Source organism: Equus asinus, chromosome 22, assembly GCF_041296235.1.
Source record: "Equus asinus isolate D_3611 breed Donkey chromosome 22, EquAss-T2T_v2, whole genome shotgun sequence".
NCBI classification, from domain to species: domain Eukaryota; kingdom Metazoa; phylum Chordata; class Mammalia; order Perissodactyla; family Equidae; genus Equus; species Equus asinus.
Genome location: NC_091811.1, coordinates 7,701,650 through 7,717,137, shown reverse-complemented (window position 1 = coordinate 7,717,137; position 15,488 = coordinate 7,701,650).

Sequence of the window (15,488 nt, the reverse complement as noted above, 5' to 3'; positions counted from 1 at the left end):
GTTTTATATCATATATGAAAGTGTTCCTACAGCTACCTGCAAGCTGGGATCAGCACACTGACTTTTCATTGTAATAAAGTGATAGTTACTTTGTATGGCATACACTGAAATGTCAGAAAAGACTTATATGAGTGTATTTCTAAAGAGATACAAGCAAGCTGGTTTCACAATAGTGATCTTTCATTGAATTAATGTAATAGATATCCTGTCGCACATGTTGTGAAATTTTCAATAAATCTTACATGAAAATGTTACTATAAGTCTACCTGAAAGCTGAGTTAGGTACAATGTTTTTTCATTTTCAGAAAGTATAGCTGTTCTCTATGGCTCATACTGAAATGCTAGAAAAGACTTACATGAAGATGTTCCTTAAAAGCTACAAGGAAGTTGGTTTCACCACAGCATTCTTTCAATGAGTGAATGTTATAGATATTCCATCATGCCCGTAGTGAAATGTTTGATAGGACTTATTTGAAGATTCCCCTAAACAGCTGCAAGCAAGGTGTTTTCACCACAGTGTTCATTCAGAAAATGAATGTTATACGTATTCTGTCATGCCTCAAGAGAACTATTTGATGTCTTAGGTGAGAGTGTTCCTGAACAGCTACAAGCAAGCTTTTTCAACATAGTGTGGTTTCCTTGAATGAATGTTATGGATATCATGTTGCGGCTGTAGAGAAACGTTTGATAAGACATAAATGAAATGCTCATAAAGAGCCACTGGTTTCATCAGAACGTTCTTTCTGGATATGGAAGCGATAGCCATTCTGTAGGCATAATGAAGTGTTTGAAGAGCCTTATACGAAGACATTCCCAAGGCGCCAGAAGTAATCTGGCTTCACCACAGTGTTCTTTCAGTGAACGAGTGTTATAGCTAGTCTGTCATGCCTGTAGTGAAATGTTTAATAAGTCTTATATGAAGAGGTTTCAAGCAGCCGCCAGCAAGCCGGGTTTAGCACAGTGTCCTTTAACTGTAAGTAAGTGAGAGCCATTCTGTATGGCATATGCTTAAATGTTAGAGAGGTCTTATATGAAGATGTTCCTAAATAGAATCCAACAAGATGTGTTCAGGACAGAATAATTTCATCATAAGATAGTGACAGCCGTTTAGTATGGCATATACAGAAATGCTGAAAAGGACTTAAATGAAGATCTTCCTTAACAGTCAAACCAAGCCACTTTCACCATAGTGTTCTTTCATTGAATGGATGTAATAGATATTCTGTCATGCCTGTAGTTAAATGTTCAATAGGTCTTACATAAAAATGCTCCTAATAATCTACCTGAAAGCTATTAAACACAACCTTCTTTCCTTGTAAGAAGGGTATGGCCATGCTGTATGCCATATACTGAAATGCTTGAAAAGCTTTATATGAAGATGTTCCTCAACAGTTACAAGAAAACTGCTTTCATCCCTGTGTTCATTCAATGAGTGAATGTTTAGAGATTCTGTCATTCCTGCAAAGGAATGTTTAATAAGTCTTACATGAAGATGTTTCTAAACAGCTACAAGGAAATTCTTTTAAATACAGTGTTATTACATTGAATAGACATTAAAGATATCCTGTCATGACTGTAGGCAAATGTCTGATAAGACTTGAGCAAAATATTAATAAACAATTACTTGCAAGCTGGGTTCATCACAGTATTCTTTTCTGGCTATGGAGATGATAGCCATTCTGTATGGCATAAAGTGATATGTTTGAAGAGCCTTTTATTTATATTCTTAAACAGCTAACAAGCAAGATGGTTTCTTCACAGTGTTCTTTCAGTGAATGAATGTTCTAGATATTGTCACATCTGTGGTGAAATATTTGATATATGATGTTCCTAAACAGCTACCCATAAACTGGATTCAGCATGTGTTCTTTCATTTTGTGAAAATGATAGTCGCTCTGTGTGGAATATACTTAAGTATTTGAAGTGTACTATGTGCAGATGTTCCTAAACAGTGAAAAGAAGATGGTTTTTGCATGATTTTCTTTCAGATAACAAATGTTATAGACATTGTCACATCTGTAGTCAAATGTTTGATATGATTTATGTGAAAATATCCCTAAACAGCTACCTGTTGGCTTGATTAAGCACAATGCTCTTTCATTGTAAGAAAGTGATAGCCGTTCCTTGTGGCATGTACTGAAATGTTTGAAATGGCATATGTGAAGATGTTCCTTAAGAGCTACTTGCTAGGTGTTTTCCAGACAATGTTCTTTCAGTGAATGGATGTTATAGATAGTCTACCACACCCGTAGTGAAATGCTGGATAAGTTTTATGAAGATGTCCCTAAGTAGCTACAAGCAAAATGGTTTCCCAACAGTGTTCTTACAGACATTGAATGTTATAGATATTCTGTCATGCCTGTAGTGAAATGTTTGCTAAGGCTTGCATGAACACTTACATGAAGATGTTTCTAAACAGCCACAAGCAGGCTTTTTCAACACAGTATTTCATTGAATGAATGTAATAATTATCACATTGTGGCTGCAGAGAAACGTTTGATAAGACACACACAAAATGTTCATAAATAGCATGTGCCAGCTGGTTGCATCACAATGTTGTTTAATTTAATGGAAGTGATAATCATTCTGTACAGCATATGATGTGTTTGAATAGCCTCATATAAAGATATTCCTAAAAACTTATGAGCAATCTGGTTTCACCAGAGTGTGTTCCTCAGTGAAGGAATCTTACAGAGATTCTGTCAGAGCAGTAGTGACATGTTTGGTGTTTTGTATGAAGAAACCCTAAATGGCTTCCTGCAAGATGAGTTCAACACAGTGTTATTTCATTTTAAGAAAATGATAGTCATTCTGTTTGGCATAAACTGAAATATTAGAAAAGCCTTATATCAAGATGTTCCTAATTAGCTACCAGCAATCTGGCTTCACAATAGTGTTCTTTCACTGAATGGATGTAATAGATACTTTGTAGTGAAATGTATGATAAGTCTCTTAGGAAAAGGTTCCTAAACAGCTGCCTGCAATCTGGCTTCAGCACATTATATCATTGTCTCAAAGTGATATTCATTCAGTATGTCTTATATGGAAATGCTTGAAATGGTGAACATGAAGAAGTTTCTAAATATATACAAGCAAGATTGTTTCTCCACAGTTTTCTTTCAGTGACTGAATGTTATGTATAGTCTGTCACGACTATTGTAAAATGTTTGATAAGTCTTATGTAAAAACGTTCCTAGATAGCGATCTGTGAGCTCTATTTAGCACAGTGTTCTTTCATTGTAGGAAAATGATACCCATTCATTATGGCATATACTGAAATGTGAGAAATGTCTCAAATACAAATGTTCCTAATAATAGCTTCAAGATGCTTTCACCACAGAGGTCTTTCAGTGAAACAATATTGCAGATATTCTGTGACACTTGTAGTGAAGTGTTAGTTAAAACTTACTTGCAAGCTGGATTCAGCACAGTGTTTCTTTCATTGTTGGAAACTCATATTCAATCAGAACAGCAAATATTGAAATGGTTATAATGACTAATACGAAGATGATCCTTAATGGCTGCAAGTAAGATGGTTTCACCACAGTTTTCTCTCAGTGAACAAATGCTATATATATTCTGTCCCACATGCAATGAAATGTTTGTTAAGTCTTATATGAACATGTTCCTAAACAGCTACCCGCAAACTGGGCTTAGAACAGTCTTCTCACATTGTTAGTAATTGATAGGTCATCTGTAGGGCATATGCTGAAATGTTCGAACTGTCTTAGGTGAATATGCCCCTAAACAGCTGTAAGCACATTTGTTTCACCAGAGTTCCTTTAGTGTCTGAATCTTATGGATATTTTTCAAGTCTGTAGTGTAATTTTTTAAGTATTTTATGAAGTTCTTCCTAAACAGATACTAGGAAACAAGGGTTCAGCTCATCCTTCTTTCCTTGAGTGAATATTAAAATCATTCTGTCATGACCATAGCGCAATATTTGTTAAGACTTATAAAAAGATATTTCTAAAAGACAACTTTCCAGCTGGGTTCTTAACATCGTTCTTTCATTTTATGGAAGTGATAACCATTCTGGATGGAATACACTGAAATGTTTGAAAAGACTTGTATGAAGATACTCCTAAATAGCTACAAGCAATCTGGTTACACCACAGTGTTCTTTCATTTAATAAACTTTATATATAGTCTCCTATAGCTGTAGTGAAATGTTTTATATCATATATGAAAGTGTTCCTACAGCTACCTGCAAGCTGGGATCAGCACACTGACTTTTCATTGTAATAAAGTGATAGTTACTTTGTATGGCATACACTGAAATGTCAGAAAAGACTTATATGAGTGTATTTCTAAAGAGATACAAGCAAGCTGGTTTCACAATAGTGATCTTTCATTGAATTAATGTAATAGATATCCTGTCGCACATGTTGTGAAATTTTCAATAAATCTTACATGAAAATGTTACTATAAGTCTACCTGAAAGCTGAGTTAGGTACAATGTTTTTTCATTTTCAGAAAGTATAGCTGTTCTCTATGGCTCATACTGAAATGCTAGAAAAGACTTACATGAAGATGTTCCTTAAAAGCTACAAGGAAGTTGGTTTCACCACAGCATTCTTTCAATGAGTGAATGTTATAGATATTCCATCATGCCCGTAGTGAAATGTTTGATAGGACTTATTTGAAGATTCCCCTAAACAGCTGCAAGCAAGGTGTTTTCACCACAGTGTTCATTCAGAAAATGAATGTTATACGTATTCTGTCATGCCTCAAGAGAACTATTTGATGTCTTAGGTGAGAGTGTTCCTGAACAGCTACAAGCAAGCTTTTTCAACATAGTGTGGTTTCCTTGAATGAATGTTATGGATATCATGTTGCGGCTGTAGAGAAACGTTTGATAAGACATAAATGAAATGCTCATAAAGAGCCACTGGTTTCATCAGAACGTTCTTTCTGGATATGGAAGCGATAGCCATTCTGTAGGCATAATGAAGTGTTTGAAGAGCCTTATACGAAGACATTCCCAAGGCGCCAGAAGTAATCTGGCTTCACCACAGTGTTCTTTCAGTGAACGAGTGTTATAGCTAGTCTGTCATGCCTGTAGTGAAATGTTTAATAAGTCTTATATGAAGAGGTTTCAAACAGCCGCCAGCAAGCCGGGTTTAGCACAGTGTCCTTTAACTGTAAGTAAGTGAGAGCCATTCTGTATGGCATATGCTTAAATGTTAGAGAGGTCTTATATGAAGATGTTCCTAAATAGAATCCAACAAGATGTGTTCAGGACAGAATAATTTCATCATAAGATAGTGACAGCCGTTTAGTATGGCATATACAGAAATGCTGAAAAGGACTTAAATGAAGATCTTCCTTAACAGTCAAACCAAGCCACTTTCACCATAGTGTTCTTTCATTGAATGGATGTAATAGATATTCTGTCATGCCTGTAGTTAAATGTTCAATAGGTCTTACATAAAAATGCTCCTAATAATCTACCTGAAAGCTATTAAACACAACCTTCTTTCCTTGTAAGAAGGGTATGGCCATGCTGTATGCCATATACTGAAATGCTTGAAAAGCTTTATATGAAGATGTTCCTCAACAGTTACAAGAAAACTGCTTTCATCCCTGTGTTCATTCAATGAGTGAATGTTTAGAGATTCTGTCATTCCTGCAAAGGAATGTTTAATAAGTGTTACATGAGGATGTTTCTAAACAGCTACAAGGAAATTCTTTTAAATACAGTGTTATTACATTGAATAGACATTAAAGATATCCTGTCATGACTGTAGGCAAATGTCTGATAAGACTTGAGCAAAATATTAATAAACAATTACTTGCAAGCTGGGTTCATCACAGTATTCTTTTCTGGCTATGGAGATGATAGCCATTCTGTATGGCATAAAGTGACATGTTTGAAGAGCCTTTTATTTATATTCTTAAACAGCTAACAAGCAAGATGGTTTCTTCACAGTGTCCTTTCAGTGAATGAATGTTCTAGATATTGTCACATCTGTGGTGAAATATTTGATATATGATGTTCCTAAACAGCTACCCATAAACTGGATTCAGCATGTGTTCTTTCATTTTGTGAAAATGATAGTCGCTCTGTGTGGAATATACTTAAGTATTTGAAGTGTACTATGTGCAGATGTTCCTAAACAGTGAAAAGAAGATGGTTTTTGCATGATTTTCTTTCAGATAACAAATGTTATAGACATTGTCACATCTGTAGTCAAATGTTTGATATGATTTATGTGAAAATATCCCTAAACAGCTACCTGTTGGCTTGATTAAGCACAATGCTCTTTCATTGTAAGAAAGTGATAGCCGTTCCTTGTGGCATGTACTGAAATGTTTGAAATGGCATATGTGAAGATGTTCCTTAAGAGCTACTTGCTAGGTGTTTTCCAGACAATGTTCTTTCAGTGAATGGATGTTATAGATAGTCTACCACACCCGTAGTGAAATGCTGGATAAGTTTTATGAAGATGTCCCTAAGTAGCTACAAGCAAAATGGTTTCCCAACAGTGTTCTTACAGACATTGAATGTTATAGATATTCTGTCATGCCTGTAGTGAAATGTTTGCTAAGGCTTGCATGAACACTTACATGAAGATGTTTCTAAACAGCCACAAGCAGGCTTTTTCAACACAGTATTTCATTGAATGAATGTAATAATTATCACATTGTGGCTGCAGAGAAACGTTTGATAAGACACACACAAAATGTTCATAAATAGCATGTGCCAGCTGGTTGCATCACAATGTTGTTTAATTTAATGGAAGTGATAATCATTCTGTACAGCATATGATGTGTTTGAATAGCCTCATATAAAGATATTCCTAAAAACTTATGAGCAATCTGGTTTCACCAGAGTGTGTTCCTCAGTGAAGGAATCTTACAGAGATTCTGTCAGAGCAGTAGTGACATGTTTGGTGTTTTGTATGAAGAAACCCTAAATGGCTTCCTGCAAGATGAGTTCAACACAGTGTTATTTCATTTTAAGAAAATGATAGTCATTCTGTTTGGCATAAACTGAAATATTAGAAAAGCCTTATATCAAGATGTTCCTAATTAGCTACCAGCAATCTGGCTTCACAATAGTGTTCTTTCACTGAATGGATGTAATAGATACTTTGTAGTGAAATGTATGATAAGTCTCTTAGGAAAAGGTTCCTAAACAGCTGCCTGCAATCTGGCTTCAGCACATTATATCATTGTCTCAAAGTGATATTCATTCAGTATGTCTTATATGGAAATGCTTGAAATGGTGAACATGAAGAAGTTTCTAAATATATACAAGCAAGATTGTTTCTCCACAGTTTTCTTTCAGTGACTGAATGTTATGTATAGTCTGTCACGACTATTGTAAAATGTTTGATAAGTCTTATGTAAAAACGTTCCTAGATAGCGATCTGTGAGCTCTATTTAGCACAGTGTTCTTTCATTGTAGGAAAATGATACCCATTCATTATGGCATATACTGAAATGTGAGAAATGTCTCAAATACAAATGTTCCTAATAATAGCTTCAAGATGCTTTCACCACAGAGGTCTTTCAGTGAAACAATATTGCAGATATTCTGTGACACTTGTAGTGAAGTGTTAGTTAAAACTTACTTGCAAGCTGGATTCAGCACAGTGTTTCTTTCATTGTTGGAAACTCATATTCAATCAGAACAGCAAATATTGAAATGGTTATAATGACTAATACGAAGATGATCCTTAATGGCTGCAAGTAAGATGGTTTCACCACAGTTTTCTCTCAGTGAACAAATGCTATATATATTCTGTCCCACATGCAATGAAATGTTTGTTAAGTCTTATATGAACATGTTCCTAAACAGCTACCCGCAAACTGGGCTTAGAACAGTGTTCTCACATTGTTAGTAATTGATAGGTCATCTGTAGGGCATATGCTGAAATGTTTGAACTGTCTTATGTGAATATGCCCCTAAACAGCTGTAAGCACATTTGTTTCACCAGAGTTCCTTTAGTGTCTGAATCTTATGGATATTTTTCAAGTCTGTAGTGTAATTTTTTAAGTATTTTATGAAGTTCTTCCTAAACAGATACTAGGAAACAAGGGTTCAGCTCATCCTTCTTTCCTTGAGTGAATATTAAAATCATTCTGTCATGACCATAGCGCAATATTTGTTAAGACTTATAAAAAGATATTTCTAAAAGACAACTTTCCAGCTGGGTTCTTAACATCGTTCTTTCATTTTATGGAAGTGATAACCATTCTGGATGGAATACACTGAAATGTTTGAAAAGACTTGTATGAAGATACTCCTAAATAGCTACAAGCAATCTGGTTACACCACAGTGTTCTTTCATTTAATAAACTTTATATATAGTCTCCTATAGCTGTAGTGAAATGTTTTATATCATATATGAAAGTGTTCCTACAGCTACCTGCAAGCTGGGATCAGCACACTGACTTTTCATTGTAATAAAGTGATAGTTACTTTGTATGGCATACACTGAAATGTCAGAAAAGACTTATATGAGTGTATTTCTAAAGAGATACAAGCAAGCTGGTTTCACAATAGTGATCTTTCATTGAATTAATGTAATAGATATCCTGTCGCACATGTTGTGAAATTTTCAATAAATCTTACATGAAAATGTTACTATAAGTCTACCTGAAAGCTGAGTTAGGTACAATGTTTTTTCATTTTCAGAAAGTATAGCTGTTCTCTATGGCTCATACTGAAATGCTAGAAAAGACTTACATGAAGATTTTCCTTAAAAGCTACAAGGAAGTTGGTTTCACCACAGCATTCTTTCAATGAGTGAATGTTATAGATATTCCATCATGCCCGTAGTGAAATGTTTGATAGGACTTATTTGAAGATTCCCCTAAACAGCTGCAAGCAAGGTGTTTTCACCACAGTGTTCATTCAGAAAATGAATGTTATACGTATTCTGTCATGCCTCAAGAGAACTATTTGATGTCTTAGGTGAGAGTGTTCCTGAACAGCTACAAGCAAGCTTTTTCAACATAGTGTGGTTTCCTTGAATGAATGTTATGGATATCATGTTGCGGCTGTAGAGAAACGTTTGATAAGACATAAATGAAATGCTCATAAAGAGCCACTGGTTTCATCAGAACGTTCTTTCTGGATATGGAAGCGATAGCCATTCTGTAGGCATAATGAAGTGTTTGAAGAGCCTTATACGAAGACATTCCCAAGGCGCCAGAAGTAATCTGGCTTCACCACAGTGTTCTTTCAGTGAACGAGTGTTATAGCTAGTCTGTCATGCCTGTAGTGAAATGTTTAATAAGTCTTATATGAAGAGGTTTCAAACAGCCGCCAGCAAGCCGGGTTTAGCACAGTGTCCTTTAACTGTAAGTAAGTGAGAGCCATTCTGTATGGCATATGCTTAAATGTTAGAGAGGTCTTATATGAAGATGTTCCTAAATAGAATCCAACAAGATGTGTTCAGGACAGAATAATTTCATCATAAGATAGTGACAGCCGTTTAGTATGGCATATACAGAAATGCTGAAAAGGACTTAAATGAAGATCTTCCTTAACAGTCAAACCAAGCCACTTTCACCATAGTGTTCTTTCATTGAATGGATGTAATAGATATTCTGTCATGCCTGTAGTTAAATGTTCAATAGGTCTTACATAAAAATGCTCCTAATAATCTACCTGAAAGCTATTAAACACAACCTTCTTTCCTTGTAAGAAGGGTATGGCCATGCTGTATGCCATATACTGAAATGCTTGAAAAGCTTTATATGAAGATGTTCCTCAACAGTTACAAGAAAACTGCTTTCATCCCTGTGTTCATTCAATGAGTGAATGTTTAGAGATTCTGTCATTCCTGCAAAGGAATGTTTAATAAGTGTTACATGAGGATGTTTCTAAACAGCTACAAGGAAATTCTTTTAAATACAGTGTTATTACATTGAATAGACATTAAAGATATCCTGTCATGACTGTAGGCAAATGTCTGATAAGACTTGAGCAAAATATTAATAAACAATTACTTGCAAGCTGGGTTCATCACAGTATTCTTTTCTGGCTATGGAGATGATAGCCATTCTGTATGGCATAAAGTGACATGTTTGAAGAGCCTTTTATTTATATTCTTAAACAGCTAACAAGCAAGATGGTTTCTTCACAGTGTCCTTTCAGTGAATGAATGTTCTAGATATTGTCACATCTGTGGTGAAATATTTGATATATGATGTTCCTAAACAGCTACCCATAAACTGGATTCAGCATGTGTTCTTTCATTTTGTGAAAATGATAGTCGCTCTGTGTGGAATATACTTAAGTATTTGAAGTGTACTATGTGCAGATGTTCCTAAACAGTGAAAAGAAGATGGTTTTTGCATGATTTTCTTTCAGATAACAAATGTTATAGACATTGTCACATCTGTAGTCAAATGTTTGATATGATTTATGTGAAAATATCCCTAAACAGCTACCTGTTGGCTTGATTAAGCACAATGCTCTTTCATTGTAAGAAAGTGATAGCCGTTCCTTGTGGCATGTACTGAAATGTTTGAAATGGCATATGTGAAGATGTTCCTTAAGAGCTACTTGCTAGGTGTTTTCCAGACAATGTTCTTTCAGTGAATGGATGTTATAGATAGTCTACCACACCCGTAGTGAAATGCTGGATAAGTTTTATGAAGATGTCCCTAAGTAGCTACAAGCAAAATGGTTTCCCAACAGTGTTCTTACAGACATTGAATGTTATAGATATTCTGTCATGCCTGTAGTGAAATGTTTGCTAAGGCTTGCATGAACACTTACATGAAGATGTTTCTAAACAGCCACAAGCAGGCTTTTTCAACACAGTATTTCATTGAATGAATGTAATAATTATCACATTGTGGCTGCAGAGAAACGTTTGATAAGACACACACAAAATGTTCATAAATAGCATGTGCCAGCTGGTTGCATCACAATGTTGTTTAATTTAATGGAAGTGATAATCATTCTGTACAGCATATGATGTGTTTGAATAGCCTCATATAAAGATATTCCTAAAAACTTATGAGCAATCTGGTTTCACCAGAGTGTGTTCCTCAGTGAAGGAATCTTACAGAGATTCTGTCAGAGCAGTAGTGACATGTTTGGTGTTTTGTATGAAGAAACCCTAAATGGCTTCCTGCAAGATGAGTTCAACACAGTGTTATTTCATTTTAAGAAAATGATAGTCATTCTGTTTGGCATAAACTGAAATATTAGAAAAGCCTTATATCAAGATGTTCCTAATTAGCTACCAGCAATCTGGCTTCACAATAGTGTTCTTTCACTGAATGGATGTAATAGATACTTTGTAGTGAAATGTATGATAAGTCTCTTAGGAAAAGGTTCCTAAACAGCTGCCTGCAATCTGGCTTCAGCACATTATATCATTGTCTCAAAGTGATATTCATTCAGTATGTCTTATATGGAAATGCTTGAAATGGTGAACATGAAGAAGTTTCTAAATATATACAAGCAAGATTGTTTCTCCACAGTTTTCTTTCAGTGACTGAATGTTATGTATAGTCTGTCACGACTATTGTAAAATGTTTGATAAGTCTTATGTAAAAACGTTCCTAGATAGCGATCTGTGAGCTCTATTTAGCACAGTGTTCTTTCATTGTAGGAAAATGATACCCATTCATTATGGCATATACTGAAATGTGAGAAATGTCTCAAATACAAATGTTCCTAATAATAGCTTCAAGATGCTTTCACCACAGAGGTCTTTCAGTGAAACAATATTGCAGATATTCTGTGACACTTGTAGTGAAGTGTTAGTTAAAACTTACTTGCAAGCTGGATTCAGCACAGTGTTTCTTTCATTGTTGGAAACTCATATTCAATCAGAACAGCAAATATTGAAATGGTTATAATGACTAATACGAAGATGATCCTTAATGGCTGCAAGTAAGATGGTTTCACCACAGTTTTCTCTCAGTGAACAAATGCTATATATATTCTGTCCCACATGCAATGAAATGTTTGTTAAGTCTTATATGAACATGTTCCTAAACAGCTACCCGCAAACTGGGCTTAGAACAGTCTTCTCACATTGTTAGTAATTGATAGGTCATCTGTAGGGCATATGCTGAAATGTTCGAACTGTCTTAGGTGAATATGCCCCTAAACAGCTGTAAGCACATTTGTTTCACCAGAGTTCCTTTAGTGTCTGAATCTTATGGATATTTTTCAAGTCTGTAGTGTAATTTTTTAAGTATTTTATGAAGTTCTTCCTAAACAGATACTAGGAAACAAGGGTTCAGCTCATCCTTCTTTCCTTGAGTGAATATTAAAATCATTCTGTCATGACCATAGCGCAATATTTGTTAAGACTTATAAAAAGATATTTCTAAAAGACAACTTTCCAGCTGGGTTCTTAACATCGTTCTTTCATTTTATGGAAGTGATAACCATTCTGGATGGAATACACTGAAATGTTTGAAAAGACTTGTATGAAGATACTCCTAAATAGCTACAAGCAATCTGGTTACACCACAGTGTTCTTTCATTTAATAAACTTTATATATAGTCTCCTATAGCTGTAGTGAAATGTTTTATATCATATATGAAAGTGTTCCTACAGCTACCTGCAAGCTGGGATCAGCACACTGACTTTTCATTGTAATAAAGTGATAGTTACTTTGTATGGCATACACTGAAATGTCAGAAAAGACTTATATGAGTGTATTTCTAAAGAGATACAAGCAAGCTGGTTTCACAATAGTGATCTTTCATTGAATTAATGTAATAGATATCCTGTCGCACATGTTGTGAAATTTTCAATAAATCTTACATGAAAATGTTACTATAAGTCTACCTGAAAGCTGAGTTAGGTACAATGTTTTTTCATTTTCAGAAAGTATAGCTGTTCTCTATGGCTCATACTGAAATGCTAGAAAAGACTTACATGAAGATGTTCCTTAAAAGCTACAAGGAAGTTGGTTTCACCACAGCATTCTTTCAATGAGTGAATGTTATAGATATTCCATCATGCCCGTAGTGAAATGTTTGATAGGACTTATTTGAAGATTCCCCTAAACAGCTGCAAGCAAGGTGTTTTCACCACAGTGTTCATTCAGAAAATGAATGTTATACGTATTCTGTCATGCCTCAAGAGAACTATTTGATGTCTTAGGTGAGAGTGTTCCTGAACAGCTACAAGCAAGCTTTTTCAACATAGTGTGGTTTCCTTGAATGAATGTTATGGATATCATGTTGCGGCTGTAGAGAAACGTTTGATAAGACATAAATGAAATGCTCATAAAGAGCCACTGGTTTCATCAGAACGTTCTTTCTGGATATGGAAGCGATAGCCATTCTGTAGGCATAATGAAGTGTTTGAAGAGCCTTATACGAAGACATTCCCAAGGCGCCAGAAGTAATCTGGCTTCACCACAGTGTTCTTTCAGTGAACGAGTGTTATAGCTAGTCTGTCATGCCTGTAGTGAAATGTTTAATAAGTCTTATATGAAGAGGTTTCAAACAGCCGCCAGCAAGCCGGGTTTAGCACAGTGTCCTTTAACTGTAAGTAAGTGAGAGCCATTCTGTATGGCATATGCTTAAATGTTAGAGAGGTCTTATATGAAGATGTTCCTAAATAGAATCCAACAAGATGTGTTCAGGACAGAATAATTTCATCATAAGATAGTGACAGCCGTTTAGTATGGCATATACAGAAATGCTGAAAAGGACTTAAATGAAGATCTTCCTTAACAGTCAAACCAAGCCACTTTCACCATAGTGTTCTTTCATTGAATGGATGTAATAGATATTCTGTCATGCCTGTAGTTAAATGTTCAATAGGTCTTACATAAAAATGCTCCTAATAATCTACCTGAAAGCTATTAAACACAACCTTCTTTCCTTGTAAGAAGGGTATGGCCATGCTGTATGCCATATACTGAAATGCTTGAAAAGCTTTATATGAAGATGTTCCTCAACAGTTACAAGAAAACTGCTTTCATCCCTGTGTTCATTCAATGAGTGAATGTTTAGAGATTCTGTCATTCCTGCAAAGGAATGTTTAATAAGTGTTACATGAGGATGTTTCTAAACAGCTACAAGGAAATTCTTTTAAATACAGTGTTATTACATTGAATAGACATTAAAGATATCCTGTCATGACTGTAGGCAAATGTCTGATAAGACTTGAGCAAAATATTAATAAACAATTACTTGCAAGCTGGGTTCATCACAGTATTCTTTTCTGGCTATGGAGATGATAGCCATTCTGTATGGCATAAAGTGACATGTTTGAAGAGCCTTTTATTTATATTCTTAAACAGCTAACAAGCAAGATGGTTTCTTCACAGTGTCCTTTCAGTGAATGAATGTTCTAGATATTGTCACATCTGTGGTGAAATATTTGATATATGATGTTCCTAAACAGCTACCCATAAACTGGATTCAGCATGTGTTCTTTCATTTTGTGAAAATGATAGTCGCTCTGTGTGGAATATACTTAAGTATTTGAAGTGTACTATGTGCAGATGTTCCTAAACAGTGAAAAGAAGATGGTTTTTGCATGATTTTCTTTCAGATAACAAATGTTATAGACATTGTCACATCTGTAGTCAAATGTTTGATATGATTTATGTGAAAATATCCCTAAACAGCTACCTGTTGGCTTGATTAAGCACAATGCTCTTTCATTGTAAGAAAGTGATAGCCGTTCCTTGTGGCATGTACTGAAATGTTTGAAATGGCATATGTGAAGATGTTCCTTAAGAGCTACTTGCTAGGTGTTTTCCAGACAATGTTCTTTCAGTGAATGGATGTTATAGATAGTCTACCACACCCGTAGTGAAATGCTGGATAAGTTTTATGAAGATGTCCCTAAGTAGCTACAAGCAAAATGGTTTCCCAACAGTGTTCTTACAGACATTGAATGTTATAGATATTCTGTCATGCCTGTAGTGAAATGTTTGCTAAGGCTTGCATGAACACTTACATGAAGATGTTTCTAAACAGCCACAAGCAGGCTTTTTCAACACAGTATTTCATTGAATGAATGTAATAATTATCACATTGTGGCTGCAGAGAAACGTTTGATAAGACACACACAAAATGTTCATAAATAGCATGTGCCAGCTGGTTGCATCACAATGTTGTTTAATTTAATGGAAGTGATAATCATTCTGTACAGCATATGATGTGTTTGAATAGCCTCATATAAAGATATTCCTAAAAACTTATGAGCAATCTGGTTTCACCAGAGTGTGTTCCTCAGTGAAGGAATCTTACAGAGATTCTGTCAGAGCAGTAGTGACATGTTTGGTGTTTTGTATGAAGAAACCCTAAATGGCTTCCTGCAAGATGAGTTCAACACAGTGTTATTTCATTTTAAGAAAATGATAGTCATTCTGTTTGGCATAAACTGAAATATTAGAAAAGCCTTATATCAAGATGTTCCTAATTAGCTACCAGCAATCTGGCTTCACAATAGTGTTCTTTCACTGAATGGATGTAATAGATACTTTGTAGTGAAATGTATGATAAGTCTCTTAGGAAAAGGTTCCTAAACAGC